This window comes from Macaca fascicularis, chromosome 17, assembly GCF_037993035.2.
Source record: "Macaca fascicularis isolate 582-1 chromosome 17, T2T-MFA8v1.1".
NCBI classification, from domain to species: Eukaryota; Metazoa; Chordata; class Mammalia; order Primates; family Cercopithecidae; genus Macaca; species Macaca fascicularis.
The window spans coordinates 6856757-6876208 of record NC_088391.1 but is presented as its reverse complement, the minus strand read 5'-3'; the positions used below and the strand labels follow the sequence as shown (position 1 = coordinate 6876208).

The 19452-nt window shown below is 46.1% G+C and overlaps 1 long non-coding RNA gene across 1 annotated transcript; it reads right to left on the bottom strand.

Moving 5' to 3' along the window:
* Nucleotides 1-894: 894 nt before the first annotated feature.
* On the bottom strand, nucleotides 895-2773 carry LOC135967986 (uncharacterized). The gene is made up of 2 exons (XR_010582398.1): nucleotides 2630-2773; nucleotides 895-1120 (listed from the first exon to the last, which is right to left on the bottom strand). It is a non-coding gene; the product is annotated as an uncharacterized lncRNA (long non-coding RNA).
* Nucleotides 2774-19452: the final 16679 nt, after the last annotated feature.

Here is a 19452-nt window from a genome sequence, read left to right as displayed (position 1 = left end):
CCAGAAGAGAAATGAGAAGGTCGTTTAGAAAAGACTTTCCCAACAATAAAGAAGAACAAGTCAAAACATTCTCCCTCAAGGCATGGTTCCTGTGGCGCAACTCATTGCCAAAGTGGACGCAATTGTTTCTTCCTTGTATCTGTGCTCTTTTCATAGACCTGGTGGCCACCAGAAACAGGCAGAATTGGTGTGCTAGCACCCAGCCTAGCTCTCAAGAGGTCTTGCTCGTCCTCTTTCTCTTTCTTCGACCCTTGCCTAGCTGCAACAACAAGCCCAGGACAACCTGCTGGGTGAAATACTCAGGACATATTTATATCCCAGTGCCCCAGCCAGCAGCCCAGCAATCACCGTCATGCAAGTGAGCTCGTCCTAGACCAACTGGCCTGCCCCATCCCCCCTGCCTGCCAATCAAAGAAGCCTGAGGGAGCCCGGCCAAGGTCAGCAAAGTTTGGCTTAGATCAGCAGAACTGCCCAGCTGACTTGCAGACTCATGAATAAGAATCAATGTTTGTGTTTTTTAAGCCCCTGAGTTTTGGGGTTGCTTGTTATGCAGCAATAGTGAGCTGTTACAGTTATCTACACAGTAAGTGCCCTCTACCCCAAAGGCATTACATAAAGCTCATTTCCTCTAATATCAGCCCTATTGCAAAAAAAAAAAAAAAAAAAAAAAAAAAAGGATTATCTCAGTATATCAAATCAGGCCAGGCATTAACTAGATTTTTAACTTACCTTTTCACTCTGTAATAAAATAAAACAAAATAATACTTGGATTTTGTAACAGCTAGTGAGCATCATATTTCACATACTTTAGATCTATTTAACCTGCATTTTATACACTAAAAAGAAGAAGAAACTAAAACCAAGAAACAATCTGATGTGTCTGGCAAAGCAAATACTCACTAAAAATTGATTTTACTTTAAAAATAACCATTTTACAATGTCAGAGTCAAATTATAAAAAGTGGTTTCTTGAAAATCTTGGTTGCTTTCGAGGAAAGACTGCGCTCCCAATGATTTGGAGAAGGTAATATTCTACGTCTCAACTGGCTTTGGCAAATCAGGGCTTGGGCTTTCACTCTGGTGTCTGTGGCTCTTAGTGTGAGTCTTGGAAACGAATTTTCCTGCAAGGAACCAACAAGATGTGCTGTAAAATGTCACACTTCGTGCCGCTTTTAGCTTCCAATCCCAGTTCTACTGCTGGCTCTACGATGTTATGCACGGAACCACCCTCATTTCCAATTTTAAAACATGGTTCAAACTGTAATGATCCATCACAAAAGATTCAGCACTGTTCAGGGAGCAGTTTCAACTGAGAGTGATTTAGGCGGGCTGCAGGCTGTTAAAGAATTTCCAAGGGAAAAGTCATTGTTGAAAGAAAAACAAGCCACTGGTGGGAAGTGAGCATTCTCCACCTAAACATGTTGCCGTATTTCCTCGGGATTATTTAAATAATAACACATTGAAGATATAAACAAAGCCCCCTCTGTACTTGGTCTTAATTGCTTCCCCACTCTTCCTCCCTAAGACAACTAATCACCATCTAGAATTCCCACCACAAACACAAGGACGGTTGCTTGTGGTGTAAGGATGATTTTTGTCAGAACTCTGCTAAAATCTTGATACATCATGGGTATAGCTATAAAACTACCAAAATTGAAATTAAAATTAAATTAGTATAATATTCTAAGGGAAACAAATTGATTCCTACTCATCACACTGTATTATAAATAAAAATAATACAGTTATTGACTATTTACCCTGTGCTAGACACTGTGCAAAGTACTTTTCACATTTTCACTGAATTTTCACAATGACCCCTTGAGATCAATATTTTTATTTCCGGTCTACACACAATAGGACTGAGCTTGAGTAAGTTGCTCAAGGACTTAGAACTAAAAAGATTTACATACACCCAGGGTCCATCTGACTTTAAAGACTGTGTATTCAATCCCAAGGCATCTCTTCAACATTTTCTAGGTTTTTTTTTTTTTTTTTTTTTTTTTTTTTTTTTTTTCAGACAGGGTCTTGCTTTGTCACCCAGGCTGGGGTGCAGGGGCATAATCACAGCTCACTACCACCTCTACCTCCCAGCCTCAGGTGATCCTCCCGCCTCAGCCTCCCAAGTAGCTGGGACTACAAGCATGCTCCACTATGCCGGCTAATATTTTTATTTTCTGAAGAGATGGGGTTTTGCTGTGTTGGCCAGAGTGGTCCTGAACTCCTGGGCTCAAGCAATCTGCCTGCCTCGGCCTCCCGAAGTGCTGGGATGACAGGTATGAGCCACCAGGCCTGGCCCATTTTCTAGATTTCTAAAATAAAGCTCAGTATTAGAGCAATTGGTATGCAGTTTTGAAACATGTTCTTTTCATCTTTTTAAAATTGGAGTAATAGCCCTTGCTTTTTGGAAATCCTAACTCCTAGGTGTCCTTTCCTTCCTCGTGACTTTAGAGGGGGGTTCTGAGATCCAATCTAGACTCTATCACTAAAACTAAACAAACTAAAAACCTGCTCAGTTTTAAAAATTCAGCTTAAATGTCAGCGTGTCTCTGGGAAACCCCTGGGCCCCCACTCCCTGTCTGCCCCGCCTCAGCCCAGCCCTCCCTGGCTCCTGCCCGGCTTCCCAGGCTGACCTCCAGCAGAGCCTTTCCCATGCGTCGCCATCTCCTGGTCTTCCCGAGTCTCTCTCCCAGGACGCTGCAGTCCCCTGAACGGTGGCCACTGCCCTCTGTAACCATCAGCTTGCCCGATGCTACCATAGGCATCCCATAGTTCATGTTTTTAAACCTGATGAATTAATGAACAAATGAATCACAATTGGCTCATCTGAAGCAGAGAGGTAAGTTGAAGAGGAATCATTTTGGGGAAAGGCATTTTAAAAATGGCATTAAAGGCTGGGCACGGTGGCTCATGCCTGTAATCCCAGCACTTTGGGAGGCCGAGGCAGGCAGATCACCTGAGGTCTGGAGTTCAAGACCAGCCCGACCAACGTGGAGAAACTCCATCTCTACTAAAAGTTCAAAATTAGGCAAGTGTGGTGGCACATGCCTGTAATCCCAGCTAATCAGGAGGCTGAGGCAGGAGAATTGCTTGAGCCCGTGAGGCGGAGGTTGCAGTGAACCAAGATCGCACCTTTGCACGCCAGTCTGGGCAACAAGAGCCAAACTCCGTTTCAAAAAATAAAATAAAATAAAATAAAATAAATGGCATTAAAGGAAATCTATCCTGCATTTCAGGAAGTAGTTTTGAGTAAGTTCAACCTCAGTTTCCTCATCTGCAGAGGTGATGAGAAATTTGTAAAGATCCCATTTAGCTCCACTATTCCGATTCTTAGTAAACAGTATACTAATTGAGTTTAGTGGCCAGAGTAGTTTCAGAACAATTTTGAAACAATAGGGCTGCAGTTAGAGTCTCGCTTGGTAAAGTGTGTGGAGGAGGCCAGAGGCTGGAGGTGTGGCCCCGTCTGGTGCCGGGCATGTCTGTGATCCTGCCTAGCTAGTAAGAGTGGCTCCGTTTCACTCTCAACGTGCCATGACTTGGGCCACAGGCTATGTGATCACCCTAGTTATGAAGCTCTGAAGAGCAGGGTGTGAGGCCCAGGGGCCCTCTAACCACAGGTTCCTTTGCCACCTCTCTGGCATGTCAGCCCTCTCGTGCCCATCTGTGTTCAGAGAGGCATACAAACATCGAGGTCGCAGCACATCCTCTTGGGCTGAGCACTGAATCTTCTAACACCCTTGTCGGAAACTCTTGGAGAATGAAGGTTTTTGCATGTACAAAAGTCTGCATTGTGTCTTGGGGAGAAGCACAGAGCTGGGCCTGTGAGTGATGCAAAGATGAACAGAAAGTCTCTACCCTCAAGGAGGTGCAAGTAGCAGACAGTATAATAGTGAATACTTTGAAAGCATAAAAACAACCAAAATATAAATTAAAAAGTGCCATCCATGAGGTGCAGCGGACAAGCCAGGCATCCTTACAGAGGAGCAGTAAGGTCAGAGAAAATGTACAGGTTCTCTGGGAACTCAGGGCAGCCTGCCTGGAGGAGGCGGCATCATGCAAGCCACACAGGCACAGTGTGGTGCCCACTTCTACTGTGAGAGGCGGGCAGCAGTCCCTCTGCAGGGGCCAAGGCCAGGCCCCTGATTGTGTCTGGGGGCTACTTTTACTTCTGCTTGCTCTATGGTTTGGTCCCTTTCCTGCAGCAAAATGCGGGAACACTAGAGACCCTTGGCTGGGAGCCCAGAAACACAGCGCGCTTGCTTGGTTCGCGCTAGGCAATGCTCGCAGGCACCCTTTGTTGAGCACTCACTCTGTGCCGAGTCTTATGTATGCAGCTGGCTCTCAGCTGCCCCTCGTCCTTTAGATCCACAGGCACGAAATTTGATTTTTCTTCTATGGCAACCTGAGCACAGAACTTAGCTTCTCTTCGAGGTCCCCCCAGCGAATTCCGTCCACACACAGCAAAGAGAGTAGGAAATATTTACAGAAGATTCAGGGAAGTCAGAGGAAGGAGTGGTCTCAGACTCCCCAAAGACATGTCCAGCCCCCAGAGACCTTTCTTGGCTGCACCAAGGTGAGAGGGAATGGGGAGCATCTTGGGCTCTCTCACGGCCAGATTTTTGTCCCCAATGGAAGCAATGCCTTGTGTATGATGCTCCTCTCAAGGGGAAAAAAATTCAAGTCTAAATTGGATGGAGCTCAGGTCTGGCCTCCTGAGTACATCCTAAGGACACAGAAGGCCCCGCAGTGGTCCAGGGCCCCTGGCCTGAGGGGCCCATGGCAAACGCAGGTTTATCCTGTGACCTTCTGAGAGGGATACGAAGGTGATGCACTAATTTCCCATCCACATTGATAGATCATTATTGAGCATCTAATATGGATCTTGGGAGACCCTCCAAAAGTGTTCCAGAGCTCCCCAGGGCAAATGAGGAGAGTCACATGGATGGATGGAAGTGAGGTTGCTGCACTGAGGCTGTCTGTTGCCAACATCCCCCAATCACATTCTCTAGCCCTAGGGTCAGATGTTGAAGGTGTGTTCTAGCATTGAAGACATTTAGATAGATCAGGGCTGTGGAAAGGCTCCTGCCCTCTCACCCAAGCAATCAATGGTTCAGGCTTGGAAAAGAAAAAGTCCAGGCCAGAAATTGCCAGGGAAAAAGCAGTGTTGGCCACTTGTTTCCCTGCTTTCTGTTTTACATCTTTCCTCCAGGCCTGCCCACACTCACCCCTCCCGGGAAGCCTTGGCCAGGAGCCCTTGATTTCATGGCTCAATCCTGATAATACCTAGGAGGCAATCCCAGACTCCTAGATGTCCCAAGGCTGCCCTCAGTATTATCTTATTGTCAGTGGTAGGAATATTATAGCCTTGATGACCACTATTCATGTTAATGACAGTTGTTATAGCCTTCTTCACCCTGCTGCCTTTTATCTTTGCTTCCCAAGGTCTAAAAAGGCTTGGCTTTAAAAATATGACCCTGTGTTTTAGTATTTTCAAGACTTTTGGCTGTATCCCCACCACCATAATAAACCTAAGAGAAAATGCTATAAAAGGCAGAAGAAAACACTATCGCCTTCCTTTGGGATTGTTTGTGGGCCAGTTTGCCCCACAACACGGGCTCCTGGGTTTGACTTCTTCATTCATTGATTCAATTGCAGAAGGAGATGACAGAGTCTACCTCCCAGGGAGAAGGAACGGGACACACGGGCCCTGGTCCAGCCTCCATTCAACCACAAGGCTTACTATTCACCTACCCCTCAGCAAGCTTGTTTATCACCATCTTCCAACTCCTCAACACTGGGCTTGAATGTCACCCTACAGCAGGCCCCCCATCTCCCACCCAATTCCACATCCCAAGAGGTTGGCATGCCCTACCATCTCCCCTCCCCAGCCCCACTGTGTGCTGGTGCATTTGCTTTGATGATGGTAATATTCTGTCACTTGGTGACCCCATTCCTGAGGCTGAGCTCCTGAGAGCATCCCAGCCCCAAATCCCCAAGGTCTAGGCCACGTTGAGGGCGTCCCAATGTCAGTGCTCCATGATCCCACCTAATAGATCCTCCTCCAATTCTTATCTAGATCTAAACATACCCTCCACCATCTGCCTGCAGGAGAAACAAAATATCTTGAATTCTGCTACTTGCCCAGAATTTTCATCTGCTGACCTCTCTTGGATGGTTGCACGGAGCAAGGTAGAAACTTTTACCTCTTCCCCTTGAAACGTAAGCCAAGGCTGAGCCAAGTCAGTCCCAAAGGTTATTTTCTTCTGAACCCTTCCTGGTCCCGCTTGGTCCCCCAGGGCTGAGAACACCCTCCTGTCAGGCAGAAGCTTTCCAACCCAGGTCTCCCTGACCAAGGTAAGAGGAGACAAGACAAGGAGGACGCTCTGCCTGGTGAGATCAGGCTTTAAGCCTGTTTGCTCCTCTTACCTGCCGACCCCTTGAAATGCCAAGCAGAGCTCCTCTCTGAGGGCGGATGATTGAAGCGGTGGGGTGATGGGGTGGGGAGGGAGCCTGGGCGGGTTCAGCCTCACTCAGTACACATTCTGAGTTTAGCTAAAATAGTCATGAAGTTTTCACAAGGCTCAGAAACAATGCAATGGAAATCGCCCCCAGCCTCATCCTTGGGGGTCCCAAGTATCCATGGTGATAAGACAGCTTGAACCCTCCTCCTGCTCTCCAGGGTGGTCTGATAGTGGATGTTCTTAGAACAGGGGTCTGAATATTTTTGACTTTCTGTCTGCATGACCTTGGGGAGATCAGTGAGTGTCTCTGAGCCTCAGTTTCTTCATATGTTGAATGAGGTTGGTGACAGCTGCCTTATCTACCTCCAGGATTGTTATGAAGTTCAAAGGCAATAATATATACAAGAGCACTTTCAAAAATTTGAGGAATAGAGAGAAAAACAACAACAACAATAACAACAACAACACTGGGAAATGAACCAGGTTTTGCTTCCTATTATTCCCCTAAAACCCCCAAAACAAGATTACTAAAGAACGTGTAGCCTGGGCTGGGTGCGGTGGCTCATGCCTGTGATCTCAGCACTTTGGGAGACCAAGGCGGGTGGATCACCTGAGGTCAGGAGTTCAAGACCAGCCTGGCCAACATGGTGAAACCCTGTCTCTATTAAAAATACAAAAATTAGCCAGGCATGGCGGCGCATGCCTGTAATCCGAACTATTTGGGAGACTGAGGCAGGAGAATTGTTTGAACCAGGGAGGCAAAGGTTGCAGTGAGCCAGCCAAGATCACGCCACTGCACTCCAGCCTGTGTGAGAGAGCAAGCGAGACTCCGTTTCCAAAAAAAAAAAAAGAATACATTCTCTGGAAGCAAGGACCAAAGGATAATTAACAAGTCTTTTTTTTTTTTTTAAATGAGGTGAAATTTATATAAGATGGAATTAACCATTTCCAAGTGTGCGATTCTATGACATTTAGTACAGTCATGATGCTGTGCAACAAACACTTCTATCAAATCCCAAACCATTTCATCACCCCAGAAAGAGAACTCCCTACCTATTAAGCAGTCACTCCCCATTCACCGCCCCCCACAGGCTCTGGCAACCACCATTCCACTTTCTGTCTCTATGAATTTGGCTACTATCTCATAAAAGTATAATCATATAATGTTTGTCTTTTTGTGACTTGTATATTTAACTTAGTATAATGTCCTCAAAGTTCATCTGGGATGTAGCCTGTGCAGGACTTCCCATTTTTTGTGTGTGTTTTGAGACAGAGTCTCACTCTGTCGCCCAGGCTGGAGTGCAGTGGCGCCACCTCGGCTCACTGCAACCTCCGCCTCCCGGGTTCAAACGATTCTCCTGCCTCAGCCTCCTGAGTAGCTGGGATTATAGGAGCCCACCACCACGCCCAGCTAATTTTTGTATTTTTAGTAGAGATGGGGCTTCACCATGTTGCCCAGGCTGGTCTCGAACTCCTGACTTCAAGTGATACGCCCGCCTCAGCCTCCCAAAGTGCTGGGATTAGAGATGTAAGTCATCTCACCCAGCCAATCAATTCTTTGTTTAATTTTGTTGCATAATTGCCATATTGTTTTTTGTAGTAGCTGCACCATTTTACATTCCTGACCAGCAATGCACAAGGGTTCCAGTTTCTCTACATTCTTGTCAATACTTATTTTTGTTTTGTTTTGTTTTGTTCGGTTTTTGAGATGGTGTCTCGCTCTATTGCGAGGCTGGAGTGCAGTGACGTGATCTCGGCTCACTGCAACCTCTGCCTCCCAGGTTCAAGTGATTCCCCGGCCTCAGTCTCCTGAGTAGCTGGGATCACAGGCACGCATCACCATGCCCAGTTAATTTTTGTATTTTTAGTAGAGATAGGGTTTCACCATGTTGGCCAGGATGGTCTTGATCTCTTGACCTTGTGATCCACCTACCTCGGCCTCCCAAAGTCCTGGGATTACAGGCGTGAACCACTGTGCCCGGCCTTGTTTGTTTTTTTGTTTGTTTGTTTGTTTGTTTTCATTTTTTGTTTTTAATGATTATAACCATCCTAATGGTTGTGAAGTGGTATCTTGTGTAGTTTTGATTTGCATATCTCTGATGACTAATAATGTTTAGCACCTTCGTATGTGCTCTCTGGCCATTTGCATATCTTCTTTGGCGAAATGTCCATTCAAGTCCTTTGCCCATTTTTAAGTTGGATTGTTTGCCTTTTTGCTGGTGAGTGTAAGAATTGTTTATATATTCCGGATACTAGATTCTTACAAGATACATGATTTGCAAACGTTTTTCCCATTCTATAATTTGTCTTTCCACTTTCCTGAGACTGTCCTTTGATATACAAATATTTCTAATTTTGATAAAGTCCAATTTATCTATTTTTTATTTTGTTTCTCAAGCTTTTAGTGTCCTATTTGAGAATCTATTCTCAAATCCAAAGTCCTGAAGATTTACCCCTGTCTTCTCTTAAGAGTTTCATAGGCGGCCGGGCGCGGTGGCTCAAGCCTGTAATCCCAGCACTTTGGGAGGCCGAGATGGGCGGATCACGAGGTCAGGAGATCGAGACCTTCCTGGCTAACACAGTGAAACCCCGTCTCTACTAAAAATAATACAAAAAACTAGCCGGGCGAGGTGGCGGGCGCCTGTAGTCCCAGCTACTCGGGAGGCTGAGGCAGGAGAATGGCGTGAACCCGGGAGGCGGAGCTTGCAGTGAGCCCAGAACGCGCCACTGCACTCCAGCCTGGGCGACGGAGCGAGACTCCGTCTCAAAAAAAAAAAAAAAAAAGAGTTTCATAGGCTTAGTTCTTACACTGAAGTCACTGATCCATTTTGAGTTAACTTTTGTTTATGATGTGACATAGAGGTCCAACTTCATTCTTTTGCATGTGGATATGGGGCCTTTGTTTTTAAAAGTTTAGCTTTATAATACCCAGGGCTGGGTTACCCCAGAGGAGGGAGGCTCTGTGTGTTGGCAGGGAGGTGCACCGGTCCATGGGGCAGTAGGATTTCCCAGGCTGGGGAGGATGAAGAGCAGCAGGGCCTGCACCCACTTGTAGGAACTGCCTTGGGTGGTGGGACCGTGATGCAGTGTAATCATATAATGTTTGTCTTTTTGTGACTTGCATATTTAACTTAGCATAATGTTAAAGCATATGCAGTGTAATGCTGTGGGGAGTGACTGGCACAAAGGCTGCACAACTCTTGACCCCACAAGGATCCTGAGGCCATGAGCTACGGGAATGGAACAGGGGCAGGGACTTCCCTGAAGGACAGTGGAACTCCCAGAGCCTCTTGTTCAAGGGATAGGTCACTCTCAAAGTGGAGAGGTGATCGACCACCACCCCACTGGTGGTGGGGCCAGGTCAGGTATGAAAAGACTGAGAAGAATGAAGGAGTGTAATATTCCCTGCACCTCGTTTGTCTCAGAACAAATTTATGGCCATGATATTACTTACTAAACACAAGACATGATTACCAGAAAGTCATCAGCCTTCTCAATTGAGACTCTGTGCTTTCATTCATGCTTTTAACTTTTTAAAAAGATTGACTTGCTTATTTCTGAATTATCAAGACACAGGCCTGTGCTCTTGTATGTGGCTGTAACAGTGAGCCTTGGGGAAACAGACCAATAAAATAAAAAGGTCTCAAAGTCACTGGACTACTCTAGGAATGTGCAAGATGTTCTCTGAAGGAGGTGATAAGATATGGCTGTGTCCCCACCCAAATCTCATCTTGAATTGTAGCTCCCCCAAATCTCATCTTGAATTGTAGCTCCCGCAATTCCCATGTGTCATGGGAGGAACCCAAGAGGGAGGTAATTGAATCATAAAGGCAGGTCTTATGCTGAAAAAGTCTCATGACATCTGATGGTCTTATAAAGAGGAGTTCCCCTGCGCAAGTTTTCTCTTCCCTGCTGCCACATAAGACATGCCTTTACTCCTCCTTCGCCTTCTGCCATGATTGTGAGGCTCCCCAGCCACGTGGAACTGTGAGTCCATTAAACCTCTTTTCTTTATTTATAAATTTTATTTATTTATTTATTTGAGGTGGAGTCTTGCTCTGTCGCCCAGACTGGAGTGCAGTGGTGTGATCTCGGCTCACTGCAATCTACAACCTCCGTCTCCTGGGTTCAAGCAATTCTCTTGCCTCAGTATCCCGAGTAGCTGGAACCATAAGCGTATGCCACCATGCCTGGCTAATTTTTTTTTAAGTAGAGATGGGGTTTCACCATGTTGGTCAGGCTGGTCTCAAACTCCCGACCTCAGGTGATCCGACCACCTCGGCAATCAAAGTGCTGGGATTACAGGCGTGAGCCAACGCACCCAGCCACGTTAAACCTCTTTTCTTTATAAATTACCCAGGTTGGGTATGTTGTTATCAGCAGCGTGAAAACGGACTAATACAGGAGGAATCTAAAAATTTTGCCCAGACAGGCACAAACAACATGCAGGGTCGAGGTCAAAGTCCCAGCTGGCCGAGGAGGTCAAATAGGCAACCGTAGTGGAATAGCCTGCAGATGTGTGAACTCCTGAGAAGAGGCCATAGCCACGGTTACTGAAGCGCAGAGCTAGAATTGAGTCTTTGGAACCTGAATGCATGATGGATTTCTCAAAACAGAAATTGAATCAAGCAATGGGAAACATAGATAGTAAATCAACTCCATATTCCTGATTATTTTTAAACCAAGTTAATTTTAAATGCTCTATTTCTATAGGAATCAGTGAGACTTCCACTCATCCACAGCTCCAGCTTCTTATTTTTTTCTAATTCTGGGCCCTCTCGCAAGCCTGTGTTTTTTCTTTTTTAACACCACCAACTGAATCTGGGGAAACCACATTTACATCCCAGATGCCTCAGGCAGCCAGCTCTCCAACTCCAGCACAAGCTGATTTCTCTGAGGATGAGGACATTCACCATGACTTAAAGAAAAGCCCTGTGCTTCAGTAATGCAGCGTCCCTTCTCTGAATTTCCGTTCATTGGAATACTGCCTCTCCCTAACAAGACTCCCAGGTTTTATCCCACACAAACCCACAGGGGCTGGTTACTTACGAAAGGGAGGAAGAGAAGAAGGCAGAGGGAGGGACACCGTGATTAGGAGCAGCCAGGGAGAGAACTCTCAAGAAGGCCACAGGTAGGCAGGGAGCAGAGGACCATGGGGCTATTCCTTCTTTCAACCAATTCTCTCTGAGACACGTGCCTCTCCGTGATAAGCGATAGTGTTTCCTTGCAGGCCGCCTTGAGTGTTTCTTTGAATCACATCTGCCTTCTCCACAGGGTCAGGGTCCCTACCTCACTCCTAGTTCTTCTTGATACCTGCCACAATGCTGATACTCAATATATATTTGTTTAAAGAATAGATAACCTATCTCAGCCCTTTGGGAGGCTGAGGCAGGAGGATTGCTTGAGCTCAGGAGTTCGAGACCAACCTGAGCAACATAAACAGACCCCTCTGTCTCTACAAAATATTAAAAAAATAGCCAGGTGTGGTGGCTGTGTGCACCTGTGGTCCCAGCTACCTGGGAGGCCAAGGTGGGAGGATCGCTTGAGCCTGGGAGGTCAAGGCTGTGGTGAGCCACAATCATGCTACTGTACTCCAGCCTGGGTGACAGTGAGAATTTGTCTAAAACAAAACAAACAAACAAACAAAATCCTCCTGCACAGGGGAGTGCAAACTCGTTGACAATTTTCAATTAAAATTTAAAAGCATTATGAAAGCCTATTTTCTTGCTGTGGCTGTGCTAGAAACATTGAGATTATGTATGAGGCCTTGTTCTTACCAGAATATGCTATTGGCCTACCGACTCTGCCTCTGCCTGTCTTGAATTGAAATTTTCCAGGAGAAAGGCTCTGATCCAGTGAGTGGTGGCCCTGGGGCCTGGTGGCAGAGTTCCTGGTTCCGAGGATGGGAATCTATGCCCACCGTTCCCAGCAGGGCCGGTTTGCTGATGAGAACTCAGAAAGCCCGGGACTCCCCCGAACACGCATGGGCCCTAACCGAGCAGAATCAAAGGCCCACGTACATTCTCATTGTTCTGATTAGTAACTAAATCCTCAGACAGTAACAAATACGGAGTTTCAGGGCTCTTATTTGACCTGTTCAACTTGCTGATTTTATTAGGATAGTTTTCTTGCTGATTAGTCATTAAATCTCCATTAAAAAATTGGTTACATCCTGTCTGTAAATTTTAAGTGGGTTATGCTCACCAGACTGTGCTGAATTTCACCCTCTCAAGTGTTTAAAAATTTAAGCAGACTGTCCCCTCGAAGATTTTCTATTTGCCTTTTTTCACCTTTTTCTCTTTTCTGAGCTCCATTTTTCACATCCTATCCTGTCACAACCTGAACTGCACTCAAGCTCAATGATTCAAAGGATTGAAAACACAGAGAATTGTATTTAAAGTGTACAAAACTTGAAAATATTTTCATCGGAAATGCAAATTAAAATGAGTGTGTGTTTTCAAAAGTTATTTTTGGCTTAAAATATACAAAATCATCTACGAAAATTTAAAAACAATGAATTGTCCGAAGTATAACTCAAATTTATTTAAATAAAGCTGCAATGTTTATTTACATTTTTTGAAAAAGTGATTACATCTTATTAAATATTTTTCATTTGTTTGAGACAGAGTCTCGCTCTGTCTTGCCCAGGCTAGAGTGCAATGGCGTGATCTCCGCTCACCCCAGCCTCTGCTTCCCGAGTTCAAGCGATTCTCCTGCCTTAGCCTCCCGAGTAGCTGGGACTACAGGCGTGCGCCATCACACCCGGCTAATTTTTGTAATTTTGAGACTGTTGCACTATGTTGGCCAGGCTGGTCTCGAACTCCTGACCTCAGGTGATCTATCTGCCCTGGCCTCCCAAAGTGCTGGGATTACAGGCTTGAGTCACCACACCCGGCCTTATGAAATATTTTTATAAAATTAAAACTATTTTACAGTTCTGGCATTTGGCATCCATCTAGTTGCCAAGGGTCTAGTGTCATTGTTATTATCTTGTACTTGTTAAGTTTCAACCTACACATTTATTTACCAGTTTGCGAGTACTAAGAGAGTCTGAGCCCAGCCTGTACCATGAGCTGCTGCTAGCCAGCACATGCCCTAGAACCAGGGATCGGAGATGAGAGGGAGGAAAGGGAAAATGAGATTAGCTATGCAAGAATCCATTGCATTTATGCCAAGAGGGAGGATTCGTCAAGTTAAATAATTAGTCTTACCTCAAAGCTTCCACAGCTCATATCCTGCCTGTATCTGAAGGGGTGACCTTCTGTGATATCACAGATGTTTGTATCGGTGAGACACAGCAGCTTTTTATCTGTGGCCATAAGGCAAGAGAGTGGAGAAGTGTCTCCCTGGGCCCCAAATGGTGTTAGTCTTGAGAGCAGGTGTTTAGGGTTAGGGCAAGCTCAGCCAGCACAGAACGCTGGGTTTAGAGGGGCAGAGAAGCTGTGTTCCTTACTGAGTTTATATAGCGTCTGTTTGTGACTTGCAGGACCCACTGCAGCACAGCCCCTCTTGCCCGGGCCTAAGAGGATGATTGCACTGGCATGTCCTGTAGAAATGCAGATAAACATGATTCTTGCTCTGAAGAGCTAGACTGTGGGAGGTTTCCAAGTCTGGAAAATCACATCTGCCACACTCGCAGGACTATAAACCTGAGCTGTTTGCATCTATGTTGGTAGCGGGCAAGTTCTGCTCAGGCCCTACCCAGCCGACCTCAGCACAGTGATATCTATCAGGGCCAGGCAGAAGGGCTCTCAGAAAGCCCACCATCCTGGAGTCAGATGTTCCACAGACCTCAGAGAGGACTGCCTACACGCACCTAGGTGGGAAGCGGCAGTCCTGCGAGGCATGGGATGTTTTCTGAAGGGACTCAAGAAACACTTTAGATCTTAGGGAAGGTGGTGGATAAAGGAAATTACATTAACTGTTTGACTTGAGTGTCTGGTGGCCAAGCAGGCTCATTTCATTAAAGCCATCCTTCAGTGGGTGCCTTGTTTATTGATTTGCTTAGCTCTTTGTAGTTTTCCTCCTCCCGTCTCTCCAGACACTGCTGGACTCTGGGGGAGAGGCCAGAGTGCAGGCATGAGCTGTCCATCCCGGCATCCTCTACCTGCCTATGGAGCCTTCTAGGGAAGTGCCTGGGCTTTGCAACCTTGATACTCACAGCCCTTCAGACATGGTGATGCAGCATAATAAATGTTGCAGAATACGCAACTGATAGCATGAAAACCTTCCCTCTGTGTCAGAAAACACTGTGGATCTTGGCAAATCTCTTCTATCCCGTTGCTGACTCGTGCAGTTAATAACGGCAGTTGCAAGACTCCCTTGCGTAGATTGATCTCAGGTCCTCACTAAAACCTTGCGAGGGAGGTACTTTTATTCTCTGTTTAGAGAGAAGAAATGGAGGCTCAGGGAAGATGAGCTCCTTGCCCTGGTGACAGCTGCCAAGTGGTAGAACTGGGATTGGAGTCGGTCCATGTGACTGCAAAGCCATTTTCTTCACACACGACCCTTTCACTCCTGCCCCACCCTTTCCAGTTTTGTCTGGTGCCAGTTAAACCACACCCTGCCTTCAGACATCGGGCCTCCACGGGAAGCTCCAGCACAGCAGACACTGTGTACGAGGGCCCCAGGTCCTGCTGGGCACCCCCACTCCGCAGCACCTCCGTGCATCCTGACCACAGACACCCACTCCTCCGCTCTTGCGTTTGCCTCACCTTAGGTTAGCCAGGCTCTACGGATTTGGGAGACAGAGCTTGCCCTATCCTGACTGTTCTGCGGCTGGGGCACCCGCCCTGTCCTGGACTCGGTGGTGTGAGGCCCTGACCTTCCTTCCAGCTCCCCACCTTCTCCCTGCACCAGCTACTGGAAGGGAGCCCCTTCTGCTGCCTGTCAGAGCTCCCAAGATAAGACATACTTGCTTCTCCTTCCTTCACTTCCCAGCTCTGCTCCCCAAATTTCTTATGCAAAGCTGCTCTTCCACAAGCCATATTTTGAATGAAAAGCCAAAGTCGGAACAGGATACCCAACATTTACATGATCTGGGCCAATTCCCCTGGGTAGCCACAGCTTCTTAGGGTCCTAGAGTAACAAACCAGAGGCAGAAACTTTCTCGCTCAAATACATTTTACAGTTTCCATCCTAAACACCCCACGTACCCACTGGCTTAGTCCATTTGGGCTGCCCTGCAGTATAAATATGTCCCCAAAGTTTATGTGTTGGAAACTTAATCCCTTGTCAGCAACAGTGTTGAGAGGTGGGACTTCTAAGAGGTGATGAGGTCATGTGGGCTTTGCCCTCCTGAGTAAATTAACAACACTATCTATTAAGATAGCTTGGATAGTAAGGAGTAAGTTTGTTAGGAAAGCAAGTTCGGTTCCCTCTCTCATGCATTCTCTCTCTCTCTCTCTCTCTCTCTCTCTCTCTTTCTCTCTCTCTCTCTCTCTCTCTCTCTGTCTCATGCTGTCTTGCCCTTCTGCTTTCCGCTGTGGGATAGCACAGCAAGAAGCCCCTCACCAGATGCAACCTCTCAACCTTGGACTCCCCAGCCTCTAGAATTGTAAGAAAGCAATCTCTGTTCTTTATAAATCATCCTGTCTCAGACATTCTGTTATAGTAGCATGAAATGGACTAAGACAGGCTGCTATAACAAGATACTACATAATAGGTGGTTTGTAAACAATAGAAATGTATTTCTCACAGTTCTGGAGGCTGGAAAGTTCAAGACTAAGGTACCAGTAGATCAAATGTCTGGTGAGGGCTCGATTCCTGGTTTGCAGACGGCACCTTCTTTTTGTGTCCTCATATGGTGAAGAGATCGTCTCTCTTGTGTTTCTTCTTACAGGGTCACTAATTCCATCATAAGAGCTCCATCGTCCTGACCTCATTACCTCCAAAGGCCCCACCTCCTAATGCCATCACGGAGATTAAGGCTTCAATATATGAATCTGGAGCGGGGGGGACACATACCTTCAGTCCACAGGACCCACACACCACACATGTGTTTCCAAGCTAAGGGAGCTGTAATCAGCCAGCCGCAAGCAAAGGTATTGCAGTTTCCTGAAGTAGGTCCCAAACAAAGCAGACCCACACAAATATATGGCTGAATTCCCTAAAGGAGAGAACTTGGAGCTTGGGTGGAGAATGAAGCAGGTGACAGATGCAAAATTCTTCAGTTGTGGCTCCTCTTTTTTCTGTTTGAATATTAGGTTTTCTTTTGATTGAACAAGGCCTGGGCAGCATCAGGCTCCTGCAACCTTAACTTGTTAGCACTCTGAGCTAACACACTAGCCCCTAAATACAGACAAAAGCAGATGGTGTTGCAAGCGCTTAGTACACAGACGGAGCCTCTGCGTGCTGTCTCGCTCCTGCATTGTCCGAGCACACTGGGGCTCAGCCGACAGGAGGCTATTTACGGATTCACAAGTTAAGAAGTATGTGTCTGTTGGAACAGGAAGAGTCCCAACTCCCTATTGACACCTTCCAAATGGCAACAGAGTAACCCTCAAATTGCAAGCTGTCTCTAGGCTCAGCATCCAATTTCCAGGACTCATTGACAGACAGAGGACCCTGTCACATTTATCCCAATTGAAATGTTCCTGCCTCAGTGAGGGATGCCTCTTGGTCCAGACGGAAGGCCCTTGCTCAGACCTCAGCATATTTGGCAGTGGACAAATTCATCTGCAGACTGAAAGCTGAGTTGTGTTCAAGTTCAGGACAAATCTCAAGGCCAATTTATAAAGCTTAAATTAACGTTTAAAAGCTACAGACAAAACACTGAGTCCAAATAAACTAAGTTTAAAAAGTCTTAATCTTTTCAACTCAGTGATATATATATATGTATATGTATATATGTGTATATATATGTGTGCATAGATAGATAGATAGATAGATAGATAGATAGATAGATAGAAAGAGAGAGAGAGAGACAGAATCTCACTCTGCTGCCCAGGCTGGAGTGCAGTGGTACCATCATGGTTCATTGCAACTTCCACCTCCCAGGCTCAGGTGATCCTCCTGCCCGAGGCTCTTGAGTAGCTGGGACCACAGATGTGTGCCACTATGCCCAGCTAATTTTTGTATTTTTTGTAGAAATGGGTTTTCACCATGTTGCCCAGGCTGGTCTTGAACTCCTGGGCTCAAGCAATTTACCAGCCTCGGCCTCCCAAAGTGCTGGAATTACAGGCACGAGCTACTGCACCTAGCTGACAATATATTTTAAAAATCATTTCTATGTCTTCTCTATTCAATCGGCAGGCCAGCAATGTAGAGGCATTAACATCAACAGACGAATCCAGCCCCTGTACTAGTGTAGGACGGGTGCACTGGATATCCTGTCTTTAAGCCTGGGAGGATGCATCTCTAAGCATCTTTCTTGCTGCAGAAAGGGAAGTGCATGGGTGAAATGCAGGGGAGGCAGGGAGATGAAGTAGGCGGCCCTTAAAGGAGCCCAGATGTCCTGATCTCAGACAATGGTGGTGGGGTTGAGAGAAGTGGTTGGATTCAAAGGTATCTGGGAAGTAGACACATCTGCCCATCACAGCCTCCCTGGTTTCTCAGCCTTGCCCTGATTGTGGTTCTGATATTCCCTGGCACTGAGCTGCTCACCTGGAGGGTTCTTATGCCTCTGGTTCTCTGCGTTTGCCCCCTGTTTGGCAGTTTCTTGCCCTGAGCCCCCAGCCCTGCCTCCCCAATCTGCAAAGTCACAACAGGAACAGATGCATTTGTTTGTGCAAGTCCAAGACACCTTTTTAAAAAGTGCTTGCTTTGCTCCAGGATTGGGATAGGCTCTTGAATGTGTTTTCTTTTCGAATCCTCTCAATAATTATAGAAAATCTTTATTATTCCCATTTTACCAACTAGAAACAGGAGGCTCAACTTCCTGAATAAGGTCACACGTTACAGAGTGACATTAGACAGGAGACAGATGTGTCTAACTTGGAAAGCCATGCTTTTCCCAACACATGGCCAGGTATTAAATTTAACTCTATTATTAAGAGACTATATTATATCATTGCCTGCCAGTGAATGATTATAAATTTGGGTAATGTTGAGTAGAGAGGCAATGTCTTAATTCTCAAGCAAGACTTAAACCTTGCTACAACCTGGCATCAGCAAACCTAATAATGAAGACATTTCTTTAAATGTAAAACAACATGCTGAGAGAGATCCTAGGATCCGTCTCTATGTCACCCCCTCCCCTACCCCCCACTGTTTTTTTTTCCCCTATTAGCTCATTACTGCTTATTTTGAAACCAACAGAAAGCTGACACGGCACCAATTTTGTTCTGCAATTTTAACATGTGGTTGATTGTTTCACTGCATTTTAACTTTCTGTCTAGCTCAAGAAAAACGTGGTTAAAAAAATACTGGAACTGTTTTTGGACACTATAAAATGTTGCCGTTTAATCATAACACTGTGAGCTCCTTGGGGGCAGTAATGGATGTTTCTATTCACCATTGTATACCCAGCTTGTGGCACACGGCTCGGGCTCCAGCCCGCGTGTCAGATGACACTGAACTGAAGGAATTCTTCACGATCACCCAGCACAGCCCAGGCCTACAGCAAGACTGCATTTGATCCTTCACCGCCTTTAAAAACTCTCACTGTGCCCTGCAGCCACCATCATGGAGAAGCAGCCCCAAGACCTACCTGAAGAGTTAGTTCACCTTTCTCCTGAACCGTTTATCCCGACCCATGTCGCTCACTGACCTGCGATTTGCTGTTGGGTCGCCCACCTTTTGACTGATCCCCAATTAGCCTCCCAAGAAATGGACTTTGTTAAGGTTTGAACTGTGCCCCCCTGCAGCTTCATATGATGCAGTCCTAACCCCAGTGCCTCAGCATGGGACCTTATTTGAAAGTAGGGTCATTAGATGTGATTAGTCAAGATGACGTCACACTAGAGTAGGGTGGTCCCCAATCCAGAATGACTGTGTCCTTGTAAAAAGAGCACCAGGTGAAGAACAGACACACAGAGAGAATGGTGCATGAAGAC